The following is a 17,294-nucleotide window of genomic DNA, read 5'->3' as shown; positions in this document are numbered from 1 at the left end:
TCGTGCGGAATCCCGATTGTTTAACAAGCAATGACGTTAATGACCGGACTCGCAATGACATAATTAAGGCAGACTTCAATACATTGGACTAATCAAAAACAATTGATACTGAGATTCCGCACGATCGTCCCGTGTGCCTCCCCACCTCAGTATTTGCCTCTCAGTATTTATCTGGTGTTTCTCCTTGTTGTTGATTAGTCCAATGTATTGAAGTCTGTGTTAATTAGCCTATGTTATTCCGACTGCGGTCATTAACATCATTGCTTGTTAAACAATCGGGATTCCGGCAGGGGGGGTGTGGCACACGGGAGGATCGGAAGAGTGGGGAATGACAATCATTTAGTGAGATTTTTATCTTTTTTGTTAGAGGTCCCTGACAAAGTGAAAAAACCTTGATTAAGTATACAAACTTATGTGGTGCTTTTATGCATTTTAAACTTACAAACGGGTCGGTGCCGATCCTAACACGATGGCAAAGTTAGACATCATTCCACCCACTGCAGATGCAACTCATCAGTAATCAATTAACCGCTACTCTCCACGCAATATAAATGTGGGGTGGTTTGCGTGAGGTTTTTTATTCCTCTGCCCATCATGGAGAACCCCACTAAAAAAATGAAAATGGATGTTGAGGCAATTAGTGGTTATATCCACTTGGTCTCAGGGCTGAAGTTTACGGCGAAAAATAAAGGATTTTTCAACGCTATCATACAAACTGGTAGGGAGGAGTTCCACGATGCTGTTATTTTCAGCCAGAGGAAGCGGCCGGAATTCATTCAGGCCGCTAATGATTGCACCGCAGTGAAACTGACCAATATTAGGAAGACTCTGAGTGAGTATCTCTTTACAGAATGCAATTTTAAAGGACGTGTTTTACTGAGCATGTACTAATGTGTGTGTGTGTGTGTGTGTGGCTTTTTTTCTTCCTAGGCTTCAAAGGCACATCCGAATTTGACATCACGGGCAATCCATTCACGGAGATATCCGTTACAAATCTGCCATTTCCTCCACGGAAGCCTCCGGCAGCGGCAAGGCAGATGCTTATTGACGTGACGACTTTGCCAGCAGGCAGGAAGGTGCGCTATGAATAAGCTTGTAAAGGCAATGTAGACATTTTCTAAGATCACACAATTTCTGGACAAGCAGTTTGGTAAAGCAATGACTGGTTTTCTTTCCTATAGGTAGGTTTGTTGAAAGCCAAGGTGCTTGCAGCGTCACCGGCGAAGACCGCTACTGTCCGAGGCATGGAGAAGGAGGTCAGACGGTACACCGTGTGCGATGGTACTGCCCAGATGTCTCTCTACATATGGGAGAGACAGGCCGATGCCGTGACGCTGCAGGCATCATTCGCTTTCACAAACCTCACCACTAGACTGTTCCAGGGAAAGGTTGAGTTAACCACAACAAGGGACAGCAGCATCGACAGGATCCCTGACTTGGATGTTGGGGAGGTGGAGGACGTAGAGGAGGAGTCGGCCATTTCCATTGCGGCTGCGGTCTCGGGCGTGGAAATAAAGGCCGCTTTTAAATGTCCCCTCTGCGGAAACAGGCAAGAGGCTTGGGACCAGCGCAGCCGCTTTACAAGGTGTAGTGGCTGCAACATGCTTCAGAAATCAGAGTCCTTCAGCAAGGAATTGCGGGGCACATTGAAGGTGGAAAGTAATGATGGCACAAAATTCACCTTAACGGCAGGGCACTTAAGTTTAATGTCATATTTGCAGCTACGCCAACTGACAGCAATAGAAGAAATTATTGAGGAACAGTTGTTGGGTGAGGACTGCCTGCTGCTTTCTTTTGATGATGAAAGTAACATTGTATCCATAAATATTGCACCAAGTGCAGTGCCTGGCTGTAGCAGCTCTACGTCATAGTTAAGTTCTTTTGTATTGGCAAGTTTTTGTTTTTTTGGGCCGTACATGGCCATATTGCACTTGGCTTTTTCTTTAACATTTTGATTTAAGTTTTGAAATAAAATAGAACTATGTCAAATTGACTGCATGTTTCATTTTTGTTGAAGTGATTCCTAGTTATTGGCAACTACAATGTAACGAGTTTCTTTAGTTTATGGATGGTTTTTGTGTTCAAATGGGGGAAGATGGTGGCGCAGGAGGTAGGACCAGAGGGTTGCCGGTTCGAGCCCCAGGTCCTCCTGACCACATTGAAGTGTCCTTGAGCAAGACACTGAACCCCAAATTGCTCCCGGTCTGCAGGTTGCTGCCTTGCATGGCAGCCTTCACCACTGGTGTGTGAATGTGAGTGTGGATTGGTGAATGTGAGGCATGTATTGTAAAGCGCTTTGAGTACTCGTAGGAGTAGAAAAGCACTGTATAAATGCAGTCCATTTACCATTCAAAGTTCTGGTAAGCTTAATCTTCTCAGGCACTACTTACTTATTCGCCTTTTGTGCGTAGCTTTGGTAAGTAGTTGTAGAAATAGCATGTTGGCTTGTGACCGAAACAAAGCATACTACAGACCAAGTTTTATTTGGTCATTTTTAGAGCGGCTTCTTTCCTCCATTGCAAGGGTTAGTTGAAGAGCCAACTGTGGCGTAGTTTTGAAATGTGGGACAGAACTGAAGATCCGGTTGAGCCGAGGGAGGCAGCGCTGTTGTGTGCCTGGAGAGACCACTCTGTTCACTTGTGGTTAATGTGGCTTGGGGAACGTGGTGTACCTGTCACCGATACTAGGTTGGCCGCTGACTGTGAGGCAAGTGCAGGGGCGGTTTACAGTAAGTTTGTAGGGAAGTCTTGCGCTGTTCATAGGGAGCAGCGTAGTGTAAACTGATACCACGACACAGAACTCGTCCATTCTCTGTAGGATGATGGGGAAGCTACTACTGCATCACTTAAAAGGAGTAACCGTCCTTTTACCTCTTTGATGTAAATGTGTGTGGAAGTTTTGGTCGGGGTCTTTAGCAGGGTTTGTGGGTGAAAGGGAGGAGGGGGGCATTTTAATGTAGTGTAATGCTTATCTTACTGCATGTGTATTGCCCATTATACATTTTCTCCATTATTGCATGGTCGGCTGTGTACTCGGACTTATCCCCTTCTATTTCCCAGCGTTGTGTTCTAGGAAGGGTTATCCATCGTAATTTATACCTACTGCTCAGACCATTTCACCAAAACCAGTCGTCCTGTCCTACATCTCCAATCCCATTAGACCTATGCTCAATTTCCATCCTGTTATGGCAGTCTGGCTTCCTACTACCCTGGCCACCGGTTCTCAGCCATTGTTACTCTATTTGATCTACCTGTCCTATGATCCTAAGCTTTGGACCCTTCCGTAACTGCCTGCAGTTTCTAGTTATTATTATTATTATTTTTCTGCCCTAAAACTGAATGCCCAGCCTAAACCGTAAGTCCTAGGCCTACCAAATTTGGTAGGATGATTGGAATTCCTACCCACTACTCAGCATGTCCGACGTGTCCGACTCAGCCTTAGCTGAGCATTAGCCGTAGCGCCCCCCAACACGTTTTGGACGATATCTCCTGTCCAGTTTGTCCTACCTTCGAAATTCTTTTTTCTCCTGATGCAGACGGCCATGCCCTACCAAAAAGTCAATGGGACCATGAAGCTCCGCCTACTTAGATTTTTTGCTAATTTGCATAATTTGCAAATCCTACTTTTTCCTTCAAGTCCTGGCTTGTCCTACCAAATCAGACAAATGAGGTGTCAGACGAATCAGACTTCTCAGGTGATCAAGAAATATTAACAAAATTGAGACATTTTTATATCATACGGCCATTAGCCACGCCCAAACAATGTCCAAATTTGGCCCATTTTGGACTGATGGCTGTAACTTGGCCGTGCCTTGGCCTACCTAGACCAAATTTGAAATCCTACCTTCCGACCCCATTCTGGGTACACGGTCCAAGGCGGGCTGCATTTCGTCCATAGGGGGCGCTACAACTAAAAACTGCCAATATCTCCTGACTGCCTTGGCCAATCCAACTGAAATTTTGCTGACATATACTACGACGTAGCCTGAGGACAGTCACATACAATGCCAGTCATCAATCATAAAAGCTTGGCTGCCATTAGCCAATCAACATCAAGCAACCATTTGACAGGCTTAACAATGACCAATCAAACCAAAATTTGGCTGCTACATTCATCTTCTGACCCTCTGCAAACCCTGTAAAGGACAACTCACTAGGCCAGATGGGGGCGCTACAGTGGCCCCATTTGCATTTCTGCCTATTTCTACAAAACTATCAAGCCTACAGTTAAAATTGATTGCCAGTCTAATTCAATATGTCATGGCAAATCTAAGCACATATGTATCTTGGTTATATATCGTTGCATTTTTGCATAATTTATAATTGTCTGTAAACAGGCTTTTTCGTTGCCCTCCAAGAATTTTTGCCTCACCTACTTAAATCTGCTGTCATTAAAATCAGGAGACAGTCCATTTAATGATTTATAGAAAAAATCTTATGCTTTCAGTAAGGTACGGCCAAAAGCCAAACCATGACCATACTGGTGCCACATACATTTCAATCAGACAGCTATATCTCAGGCATGCTACAGCCAATCATTACCAAATTTCTCTCACTAATGTAGTGCTATACCACTGAGCGACCCTCCAAATTTTGTGTCGATCAGTCAAACGGGAGCGCTACGGCCACTGTTTATATCTTACTAAGACCAACCTAGGCCAATTCAGCTATACTGAGTTACCAGATCAGTTATGAAAGTGCCTACTGATCTCACCGATCTTACCATCAGAAGCGGGTGGCTCAGTGGGCTAAACCTGTGTGCTTGTAATCAGAGGGTCACTGGTTCGAACCCAGCTTCAGTTGGTACTTGAGCTAGGCAGCCCGATGTGCACAGCATGTTCTCTGTAAAGCAAGCTGGGGAGACATATAGGCATTTTCCCCATGATGGTCAATGAAGCTTCTATTTTTGTTATTAACCCAGCCATTCAGACGGGCTTAGGCACTCCTCCGGAGGGTTCGATTATAATTATTTTTCTTCCCTAAAACTGAATGCCCAGCCTAAACCGTAAGTCCTAGGCCGTCCAAATTTGGCAGTAAGATTCCTATTGCTATCCACTACTGAGCCTCTCTGACCTATCCCAGTCAGTCAGAGGGGGGCACCGTTGCACCCCACAACACGTTTTGGTCGATATCTCCTGTCCTACTTGTCCTACACTTAAATTTTATTGGCAGTCAAATTTACTATCTTGTACCAAATCCAGGAACATATATAGTCATATCGCATTAGACCTATGCCAAAATTTCCATCATTTTATGGCTGACTAATTCTGTCTGACTTTCTACTACCATGGCCGCCAGATCTCTGCCCTTATTCCTCTACTGTCCTACCAGTCCGATTGTCCTACGCTTTGGACCCTTTAGTAACTGCTTGCAGTTTCTAGTTAAGGGTCCAAAGCACGTAGTGCTATGGAACCTTATTGTTTTTGTTAGGATTATTATTATTTTTTTTATTTTTATTATTTTTAAGGGTCCAAAGCACGTAGTGCTATGGAACCTTATTGTTTTTGTTAGGATTATTATTATTTTTTTTATTAAGGGTCCAAAGGACGAAGTCCTTATGGACCATTATTGTTTTTCTTAGGATTATTATTATTATTAAGGGTCCAAAGCATGAAATGCTTATGGACCATTATTGTTTTTCTTAGGATTATTATTATTATTATTATTATTATTATTATTATTATTATTATTTTTATTATTATTATTATTATTATTATTATTTTTTTCCTGCCCTAAAACTGAATGTACAGCCTAAACCGTAAGAGCTAGACCAACCAAACTTGGTAAGATGATGTCAATTCCTACCCGCTACTCAGATTCTCTGACCCAGTCCTGTCAGCCAGATGGGGGCGCTCTAGCGCCCCTCAACGCGTTTCAGTCCATATCTCCTGTCCTATTAGTCCTACAATTGAATTTATTTTTTCTGCTGATACAGACAGCTTTGCTCTACCAACTTGCCATTTGGACTATGAAGCTCCACCTACTTAGATTTTTTGCTAATTTGCATAATTTGTGAAACTGGCTTCTGCCTTCAAGTCCTACACTGTTGGACCAAATCAGACACATGAGGTGTCAAACCGATCAGTCCACTGACCTGATCAAAAGCTGTTCAAGAAAGTCTGACATTTGTCAATTTTATGGCCACTAGCCACGCCCAAATCACACCTAAATTTGGCCTATTTCAGTCTGACTGCTATAACTTCTCCATACCTTTGCCTACCTGAACCAAACTTAGAATCCAACCTCCCTGCTCTATTATGGGGTGACCATACAATGCAGCCCACATTTCGTCAATAGGGGGCGCTACAACTAAAAACTGCTGATATCTCCTGACTGCTTTGACCAATCTAATTGAAATTTGGCAGATATGTACTACGTACAAGCCTGAGGTCAGACAAGTATCATGGCAGTCATTAGTTGTAAAATCCTGGCCACCATTAGCCAATCAAAATCAACCAGCCATTTGACTGGCTAAACAATGAGCAATCCAAACCAAATTTGGGTTCTACATTTGTACTCTGACCCTGAACCCACCCTGTAATGGACATGTCAGTCTGCCATATGGGGGCGCTACAGCACATTTCTGCCTATTTCTCCTGAACTGTTAATTATAAAATTAACAATTGTTGTTTACGCTATCCACTAGCTCATGACAAATTTAATGGCATAAAGAACTTCATCATATCTCTTGCCATTTTTGCCTATTTTGTAAAAGTCTTAAAACAGTACTTTTTCTTAACCTCCTAGGATTTTCACCAAACCTTCATATTTCTGTGATCATTTTAATCAGGAGACAGTCCTTATAAAGAAATATTAAAAAAATCTGAAACTTTCCATGTGGTATGGCCACCAGCCACACCCACACCATACTGGTGCCACACCCATTTCAATCAGACAGCTATATCTGAGGCGTGCCTCAGCCAATCATCACGAAACTTAAATATATATTGTAGGACATTACTGGGGAAGGGCCCTCCAATTTTCATGCCAATCAGTCAAACAGGGGCACTACAGCAATATAACATGTCTGTATAAACCTGCAAAATCAGTTCAAGTTACATTGTTGTCATTTTTGATAAAGTGACATATTACTCGTTAAAATCATTTGTCCTGCAAGTTCTGTTAGTCATGCTAAATCAAGATAGTCCATAATAGTCATTTGAATTACCTTGTGATATTTAAAAACTTAATAAATAACATATTACTATAACTACTACAATGTCTAGCCAAAGTAGGTCTTTCTGGTAGTAGATCAATCAGGACACTGCCCTTATGTATAATTTATAAAGATAGCTTCACCTGCCTGTACAGTATGGCCACCAGCCACACTGAACCTACCACATTTCCATGCTCATTTCAATCAAACAGCTAAATATGAGGTATACTTCATATGATCTTCACGAAATTTGACCCACTAATGTACCACTGCACCTCAGACAGACCCTCCAAATTTGGTGCCGATCGGTCAAATGGGGGCGCTACAGCTAATGTGCATATATGTGTAAGACCCACCTTAGCAAATTCAGCTGAAATGTCCTTATTTCTCATCAAATATTGAAAGATTTGTTCCCTTTCCCTTCAACTAGGTCCATATTTTTAATTTTTGTTCATTTTTCACCCATTTGCCTCATAGAACATTATCAGACTTCATTTACACATGAGAAGGCCTAAAAGTTTTAAATAGCATTTCTAAAATGGAGTGTTGACTCCACCTGCTGGCCAAATGATTTCCATGCCCATTTCAATCAAACAGTTATATCTCTGGCATGCTTCATCCAATCCTAACAAAATTTGATTCCCTTCTGTATCAGTGGACTACAGACAGACCTTCCAAATTTGGTGCCGATCAGTCAAACGGGGGCGCTACAGCTAATGTGCATATATGTGTAAGACCCACCTTAGCAAATTCAGCTGAAATGTCCTTATTTCTCATCAAATATTGAAAGATTTGTTCCCTTTCCCTTCAACTAGGTCCATATTTTTAATTTTTGTTCATTTTTCACCCATTTGCCTCATAGAACATTATCAGACTTCATTTACACATGAGAAGGCCTAAAAGTTTTAAATAGCATTTCTAAAATGGAGTGTTGACTCCACCTGCTGGCCAAATGATTTCCATGCCCATTTCAATCAAACAGTTATATCTCTGGCATGCTTCATCCAATCCTAACAAAATTTGATCCCCTTCTGTATCAGTGGACTACAAACAGACCTTCCAAATTTGGTGCCGATCAGTCAAACGGGGGCGCTACAACAATATAACATGTCAGTATAAACCTGCTAAATCAGTACAACTTACATTTATCTCATTTCTGTTCCAGTGACATATGACTGGTTGAAATCTTTTGTATTGCAAGTTCTCTTAGTTATGCCAAATCAAGAAATATGCAATGCCTAATGATTGTCATTTGCATTCCCTTGTGACATTTAAAAACTTAATAAATAACATATTGCTATAACTACTACAATGTCCAGCCCAAGAAGGTCATTCTGGTAGTAGATCAATCATGACACGGCCCTTATGGATAATTTATAAAAATAACTTGACCTACCTGTATGCTATGGCCACCAACTACACCAAACCTGCACCATTTCCATGCTCATTTCAATCAAACAGCTAAATCTGAGGCATGCTTCATCCAATCCTCATAAAATTTGACCAGCTAATGTAACCATAGACCACAGACAGACCTTCCAACTTTGGTGCCGATCGGTCAAATGGGGGAGCTACAGCGACTGTCTATATATTTCTAAGACCCACCTTAGCAAATTCAGTTGGAATGTCCTTATTTCTCTTCAAACATTCAAAGAATTGTTTGCTTTCCCTTCAACTAGGTCCATATTTTAATTTCTGTTCATTTTTCACCCATTTGCCTCAGAACATTATCAGAATTAATTTAAACATGAGAAGGCCTAAAAGTATTAAATAGCATTTCTAAAATGGAGCGTTGACTCCACCTGCTGGCCACACCATTTCCATTTCCATTTCATTCAAACAGCTAAATCTCAGGCATGCTTCTCCCAATCTTCACAAAATTTGACTGTCTCCTGCAGGAGTGGACTACAGACAGACCATCTATGTTTGGAGGTGATCGGGCAAATGGGGGCACTACAGCCAATGTTGTATTATGTCTAAGAGCCACCTTAACAGATTCAGCTGAAATGTCCTTATTCCTCATGAAACCTTCAAAGAATTGTTACCTTTCCCTTCACCTTAGTCCATATTTTTTATTTCCTTTCATTTTTCACCAATTTGCCTTATACAACATTATCAGACTTCATTTACAAATGAGAAAGTCAGAAAGCATTTAATATCATTTCTAAAATGGAGCGCTGACTACACCTTCTGGCCACACCATTTCCATTCCCATTTCATTCAAACAGCTAAATCTCAGGCATGCTTCATCTGATCCTTACAAAATTTGATTCACTTCTGTATGACTGGACTACAGACAAATCTTCCAAGTTTGGTGGCGATCAGTCAATCTGGAGCGGTACAGCCACTTTCCTAGTATGTCTAATACCTACCTTGGCTAATTCAGCTGAAATATCCTTCATAATACTTTAAAGGAATTAACTTTCCCTTCACCTCAGTCCATATTATTAAGCTCCTTTCATTTTTCTGCTATTTGACTTATAGAAAATTATCAGATTTTAATTATAAGCCAGGCAGTATATATTGCAGATTTTTTGCTTTTTTGTATTAAATTGGCCAGTAGGTGGAGATGGTGCTCTATTTATATTACAGTTTTTTGGATTTTTTTTATACATTAGCCAGCAGGTGGAGTTCGTCCTGTATTTCATTAATGGCATTAAATTGTTTCAGGGCTTCTCATGTCTAGAAGAATACTTTACAAATGCAGTAAGCCACTGTTGTTTTTTTTAATATACAAGACAGCATGTGTTCACTGAGGTACTGTAAAGTAAGCTTAACTTGTATGATCTAGACTTAAAATATTAGTTATGCAGGTGCCTATTTCTACCGTCTACTTAGACCATCTGACACAAAAAACAAATTCTTTTGGGCTGAGGCACTTCAGCAAATGGTTAGTCTGGTCCCTCCCAAGGTTTCTTCCTTCTAGGGAGTTTTTCCTTGCCACTGTCGCCTATGGCTTACTCACTGGGGGCTTTGGGTGGGGATGCTGTAAAGCGCTTTGGGACAATGTAATGTTGTGATAATGCGCTATACAAAAATAAATTTGTTGTTGTTGTTGTTGTTATATATTGTATCTTATATTGTTGTACTAAGGCTGCTTCTGCTAATGGCAGTAGTCAAACTGCCACACCAGGGACTGCATACTACCAATTTTCAAATGTAGCGCTAACTCCACCTGCTGGCCTCACTATTTCCATACCGTATTCATTAAGTCTGCTAAACCTCATTCATACTTCATCGAATTCTCACAAAATTTGACTCACTTCTGTAGCACTGGACTATGAATAGACCATCTAACTTTGGTGACATTCGGTTAAACGGGGGCGCTTCTGCCACTGTCAAAATATACTCATAGTTAATGCAGCTGAAATTTCTTTATTTTTCATCAAACCTTCAAAGATTATTGACATTTTCATTTCATTTCACTTTTAGAAATGTATCAAAGTTCAGAGATACTTCAGGCTGTGTACAGTGCAACAATTGCAATTTCTTCCAACAGCTAGTCACCACATGTCCCTTCTGTTTCTCATCTACCCTCTTCCCTTTATCATACCTTAATCAACATATCAAAGTCAATGTTCAAAATGTCAGGTATTATCTTATCATAGAAGCATTTCCTACTTTTTCTGACTATTTAAATGCATTGGCCATCAGTTACAGTCTGTACTTCATTTCAAATTTAGCCACTGTCAAAATATGTCTAAGATCAACCTTGGTTAATGCAGCTGACATCTCCTTATTGTTTATTTAAACATTTAAATATTATTCACCTTTCCCTTCTTCAAAGTCCATATTTTTAATCTGCTTATAAATTCCTGCCGTTTGACTTTTAGAAATCTATCAAACTTCAATGTTACTTCAGCCTGTGTACACTGCAGCAATTGCAATCTTTCTCCAACAGCTAGTCACCACATTTCCCTTCCGTTTCTCATCTACCATTTTCCTTTATCATACCTTGATAAACACTTCCACAATAATGTTTAAATGTTAGCTATCATCTCATAGTAGCATTTCTTATTTTCTGACTATTTAAATGCATTGGCCATCAGTTACAGTGTATATTTCATTTACAATTTAGCCACTGTCATAATATGTCTAACAACAACCTTGGTTAATGCAGCTGACATCTCCTTATTGTTTATTTAAACATTTAAATATTAATCACCTTTCCCTTCATCTAAGTCCATATTTTTAATCTGCTTATAAATTCCTGCCATTTGACTTTTAGAAATCTATCAAACTTCAATGTTACTTCAGCCTGTGTACACTGCAGCAATTGCAATATTTCTCCAACAGCTTGTCACCACATTTCCCTTCTGTTTCTCATCTACCTTTTTCCCTTTATCGTACCTTGATAAACATTTCCAAAGGTAATGTTTAAATGTTAGATATCATCTCATAGTAGCATTTCATATTTTCTACCAATTTAAATGCATTGCTCATCAATTACAGTCTGTACTTCATTTACAAATAATTAGTGAACTTCTAATTTTATGCCATTCACTTCTTTCCTCTTCATTGCTTCTTTCCATTAGCTTTGGACCCGATTGTCACTGCTTGCAGTTATCTTTATTAAGGGTCCAAAGGACGAAGTCCTTATGGACCATTATTGTTTTTCTTAGGATTATTAAGGGTCCAAAGGACGAAGTCCTTATGGACCATTATTGTTTTTCTTAGGATTTTTCTCTTTTATTATTATTATTATTATTTTTCTGCCGTAAAACTGAATGCCCAGCCTAAACCGTAAGTCCTAGGCCGACCAAATTTGGTAGGATGATTGCAATTCCTACCCACTACTCAGCGTGTCCGACGCGTCCGACTCAGCCAGAGGGGGGCGCCGTAGCGCCCCCCAACACGTTTTGGACGATATCTCCTGTCCAGTTTGTCCTACCTTCAAAATTATTTTTTCTCCTGATACAGACAGCCATGCCCTACCAAAAAGTCAATGGGACCATGAAGCTCCGCCTACTTAGATTTTTTGCTAATTTGCATAATTTGCAAATCCTACTTTTTCCTTCAAGTCCTGGCTTGTCCTACCAAATCAGACAAATGAGGTGTCAGACGAATCAGAATTCTCAGCTGATCAAGAATCATTAAGAAAATTAAGACATTTTTATATCCTACGGCCATTAGCCACGCCCAAACAATGTTCAAATTTGGCCCATTTTGGTCTGACGGCTATAACTTGGCCGTGCCTTGGCCTACCTTGACCAAATTTGAAATGCTACCTCCCTACACCATTCTGGGGACACGGTCCGAGGCGGGCCGCATTTCGCCCATAGGGGGCGCTACAATTAAAAACTGGCAATATCTCCTGACTGCCTTTGCCAACCTTACTGAAATTTGGCAGATATGTTCTAGGGCCCAGCCTTACATCAGCCACATACAATGGCAGTCATTATTCCTTAAAGAGTGGCCGCCATCAGCCAATCAAAATCAAGCAGCCATTTGACAGGCTTATCAATGACCAATCTAGACCAAATTTCGGTGCTATATTTGTCCTCCGACCCGCAGCCCACCATGCAAAGGACACCTCACTCAGCCACATGGGGGCGCTACAGTGCCCTAATATACATTTCTGCCTATATCTTCAGAACTGTCATGCCTACAGTTGAAATTTTTTGCCATTCTAATCCACTATGTCATGCCAAATCAAACAATATATAGAGCAATTATATGCATCTTTGCATTATTGCACAATTTTGTATTTTTCTAAAAACAGGCTTTTTCATTATCCTCCTATGATTTTCGGCCAATCTACATAAGTCTGGTGTCATTCTAATCAGGAGACAGTCCTTTTAAAGACTTAGAGAAAAAACATAAACTTTCGGTAAGGTATGGCCACCAGGGACACCCTGACTGTGCTGGTGCCTCGCCCATTTCAATCAGACAGCTATATCTCAGGCATGTCTCACCAAATCATCACGAAACTTAAATCTATAATGTAAGACATTACTGCGGAAGGGCCCTCCAAATTTTGTGCCGATCGGTCAAACAGGGGCGCTACAGCAACATAACATGTCTGTGTAAACCTGCAAAATCAGTTCATCTTACATTTATCTAATTGTTGATCCAGTGACATATTACTGGTTAAAATCATTTGTCCAGCAATTTCAGTGATTCATGCCAAATCAAGATATATGCAATGTCGCATGATAGTCATTTGCATTCCCTTGTCATATTTATAAACTTAATAAGTAACATATTACTATCACTACTGCAATGTCCAGCCCAAGTAGGTCATTCTGGTAGTAGATCAATCAGGACACTGCCCTTATGTATAATTTATAAAGATAACTTCACCTGCCTGTACAGTATGGCCACCAGCCACATTGAATCTACAGCATTTCCATGCTTATTTAAATCAAACAGCTAAATCTGAGGCATTCTTCATCCAATCCTCATCAAATTTGACCGGCTAATGTAGCAGTGGACCCCAGACAGACCCTCCAACTTTGGTGCCGATCGGTCAAATGGGGGCGCAACAGCAATATAACATGTCTTTGTAAACCTGCAAAATCAGTTCAACTTACATTGTTGTCATTTTTGATCAAGTGACATATTACTGGTTAAAATCTTTTGTCCTGCAAGTTGTGTGAGTCATGCCAAATCAAGATGTATGCAATGTCCCATGATAGTCATTTGCATTCCCTTGTCATATTTAAAAACATAATAAATAACATATTACTATCACTACTGCAATGTCCAGCCCAAGTAGGTCATTCTGGTAGTAGATCAATCAGGACACTGCCCTTATGTATAATTTATAAAGATAACTTCACCTGCCTGTACAGTATGGCCACCAGCCACACTGAACCTACAGCATTTCCATGCTCATTTCAATCAAACAGCTAATTCTTAGGCATTCTTCATCAAATCCTCATCAAATTTGACCAGCTAATGTAGCAGGGGACCCCAGACAGACCATCCAAGTTTGGTGCCGATCAGTCAATTGGGGGCACGACAGCCACTGTCCATATATGTCTAAGACCCACCTTAGCAGATTCACCTGAAATGTCCTTATTCCTCATAAAACCTTCAAAGAATTGTTATCGTTCCCTTCACCTTAGTCCATATTTTTAATTTCCTTAAATTTTTCACCAATTTGCCTTATACAGCATTATCAGACTTCATTTCAAATGAGAAGGTCTGAAAGCATTTAATAGCATTTCTAAAATGGAGCGCTGACTCCACCTGCTGGCCACACCATTTCCATTCCCATTTCATTCAAACAGCTAAATCTCAGGCATGCTTCATCCAATCCATACAAAATTTGATTCACTTCGGTATCACTGGACTTCAGACAGACCTTCCAAGTTTGGTGGCGATCAGTCAAACGGGAGTGGTTCAGCTATTGTCCTAGTATGTCTAATACCTACCTTGGCTAATTCAGCTGAAATATCCTTCATAATACTTTCAAAGACTTAACATTCTCTTCACCTCAGTCCATATTTTTAAGCTCCTTTAATTTTTCTGCTATTTGACTTATAGAAACTTATCAGATTTCATTTATAAGCCAGGCAGAATATATTGCAGATTTTTCGCATTTTTGTATTAAATTGGCCAGTAGGTGGAGATGGTGCTCTATTTATGTTGCACTTTTTTGGATTATTTTTTATGGATTCGCCAGCAGGTGGAGTTTGTCCTCTATTTCATTAATGCCATTTAATTATTTCAGGGCTTCTCATGTCTAAATGAAAACTTTACAAATGCAGTAAGCCACTGTTGTTTTAAATATAGAAGACAGCATGTGTTTATTGAGGTATTATAAAGTAAGCTTAACTTTTATGATTGAGACTTAAAATATTAGGTATGCAGGTGCCTATTTCTACCGACTACTTAGACCATCTGACACAAACCACACATTATTTTGGGCTAAGGCACTTCACCAAAGGGTTCTATATTATATCCTATATTGGTGTACTAAGGCTGCTTCTGCAAATGGCAGTAGTCAAACTGCCACACAAGGGACTGCATGCATACAGCAGGCTAATTTTATACATTATGGCCATTTACAATATAATGTCATTATAGTGTAGTGTGTTTTTCTTTAAATGTTGCTCAGGACATTGTAATACTTTCTGTATGTGTATTTCCTTTACTGCCTGTTTAATTGAAATTTATTGTGACATTTACATGTTTATTTAACATGCTTAAGAATGATGACTTTATTAATGATTATAAAAATGTATTATTATTAATTATAGACATAATGGAAAACATATTACACACATTGTAAAATTAAAATAGACTACAGTTGTCTGAAACAAGCTACTATGCTTATGTTACTGTCTGAGGCAGCTGATAAAGGATTTCATAGTCACAATACTGGTAGCAGCACAACTAACATACTACTGCATATATGAGGCTAAAATCACATCTAAATGAAGAGCCTACAAAAACGACAAAGCATTACTGTAGTTCTGTTATATTGACCAACGCCCCAGGTCAGCAATATTGCTGTAAATTTGCATGACTAAGTTTACACAGCCACCATAAATCAAGCTTAACCTGTAACATCTACACCTACCAAATTAGGTAGGAAGTTGTCAATTTCGGAATACTACTGTCTGACTGTTTAATATGTTGGACATATAACACTTGTAAGTGAATTGGCTAGCAGACAGAGTCAGTGCTACATTTCATGAATGCCATTAAGTACTTTAAGGCCATCTCATGTCTAGATGAACAGTTTGTACAAAGGACAAAGTATGATCATACTGCTATTATATGGGCCATGTCCCAACAGAGCAATGCTGTGCAGAATATGCAAGAAAGTCTAAGCTTACACAGCAGCACAAACAAAGATTAACCTGTATGATCTACACCTACCAGAATAGGTAAGAAGCTGACTATTTCTACCTACTGTACTACTGAGCTACTCAGACTATCTCAACCAAATCAGACATCCAAAGCGAGGGAGCTGCTAGGTTTCTACATTCTGTCCTATATCTCCTCAGACATTAGGCCTAGACTGAAAAATCTATATCATGTCCAAGCACTGATTACTACTATCTGACATATTACTACAGTGGTCACCAGTAACAGTCAGTCCTCCAGGTCTTACATTATGTTCTGCAAATTATGCCTGTACTGTTTATTTAGGCAATGAAGCTTCTTTATTATAATTCAGACAGGCAAAGGCACTTCACCAAAGGGTTCAACATTCTATCCAACATCTACTGACCTGTTACACCTACACTAAAAGCATCTCATCAAAAGTTCTACCTAATACTACGACCATTTCACCAAAACCATTCCTGCTCTGTCTTACATCTACAATCTCATTAGAACCAGACTTAATCTACATCCTGTTATAATATTATAGTTACGTCTGACTTTGTACTATGCTGTCCGCCAGTGACAGTCCTCCAGTTTTCTGCCGTTATTTCTCTATTACTTGTCGTACCTCTCCTACCTGTCCTACTTGTCCGAGCTTTGGACCCGTTCGTAACTGCCTGCAGTTTCTAGTTATTATTATTATTATTATTATTATTTTTTTCCTGCCCTAAAACTGAATGTACAGCCTAAACCGTAAGAGCTAGACCAACCAAACTTGGTAAGATGATGTCAATTCCTACCCGCTACTCAGATTCTCTGACCCAGTCCTGTCAGCCAGATGGGGGCGCTCTAGCGCCCCTCAACGCGTTTCAGTCCATATCTCCTGTCCTATTAGTCCTACAATTGAATTTATTTTTTCTGCTGATACAGACAGCTTTGCTCTACCAACTTGCCATTTGGACTATGAAGCTCCACCTACTTAGATTTTTTGCTAATTTGCATAATTTGTGAAACTGGCTTCTGCCTTCAAGTCCTACACTGTTGGACCAAATCAGACAAATGAGGTGTCAAACCGATCAGTCCACTGACCTGATCAAAAGCTGTTCAAGAAAGTCTGACATTTGTCTATTTTATGGCCACTAGCCACGCCCAAATCACACCTAAATTTGGCCTATTTCAGTCTGACTGCTATAACTTCTCCATACCTTTGCCTACCTGAACCAAACTTAGAATCCAACCTCCCTGCTCTATTATGGGGTGACCATACAATGCAGCCCACATTTCGTCAATAGGGGGCGCTACAACTAAAAACTGCTGATATCTCCTGACTGCTTTGACCAATCTAATTGAAATTTGGC

This window comes from Paramormyrops kingsleyae, chromosome 1, assembly GCF_048594095.1.
Source record: "Paramormyrops kingsleyae isolate MSU_618 chromosome 1, PKINGS_0.4, whole genome shotgun sequence".
Taxonomy (NCBI): Eukaryota; Metazoa; Chordata; class Actinopteri; order Osteoglossiformes; family Mormyridae; genus Paramormyrops; species Paramormyrops kingsleyae.
The sequence above is the reverse complement of the archived record's forward strand: the minus strand, read 5'-3'. Positions refer to the sequence as shown.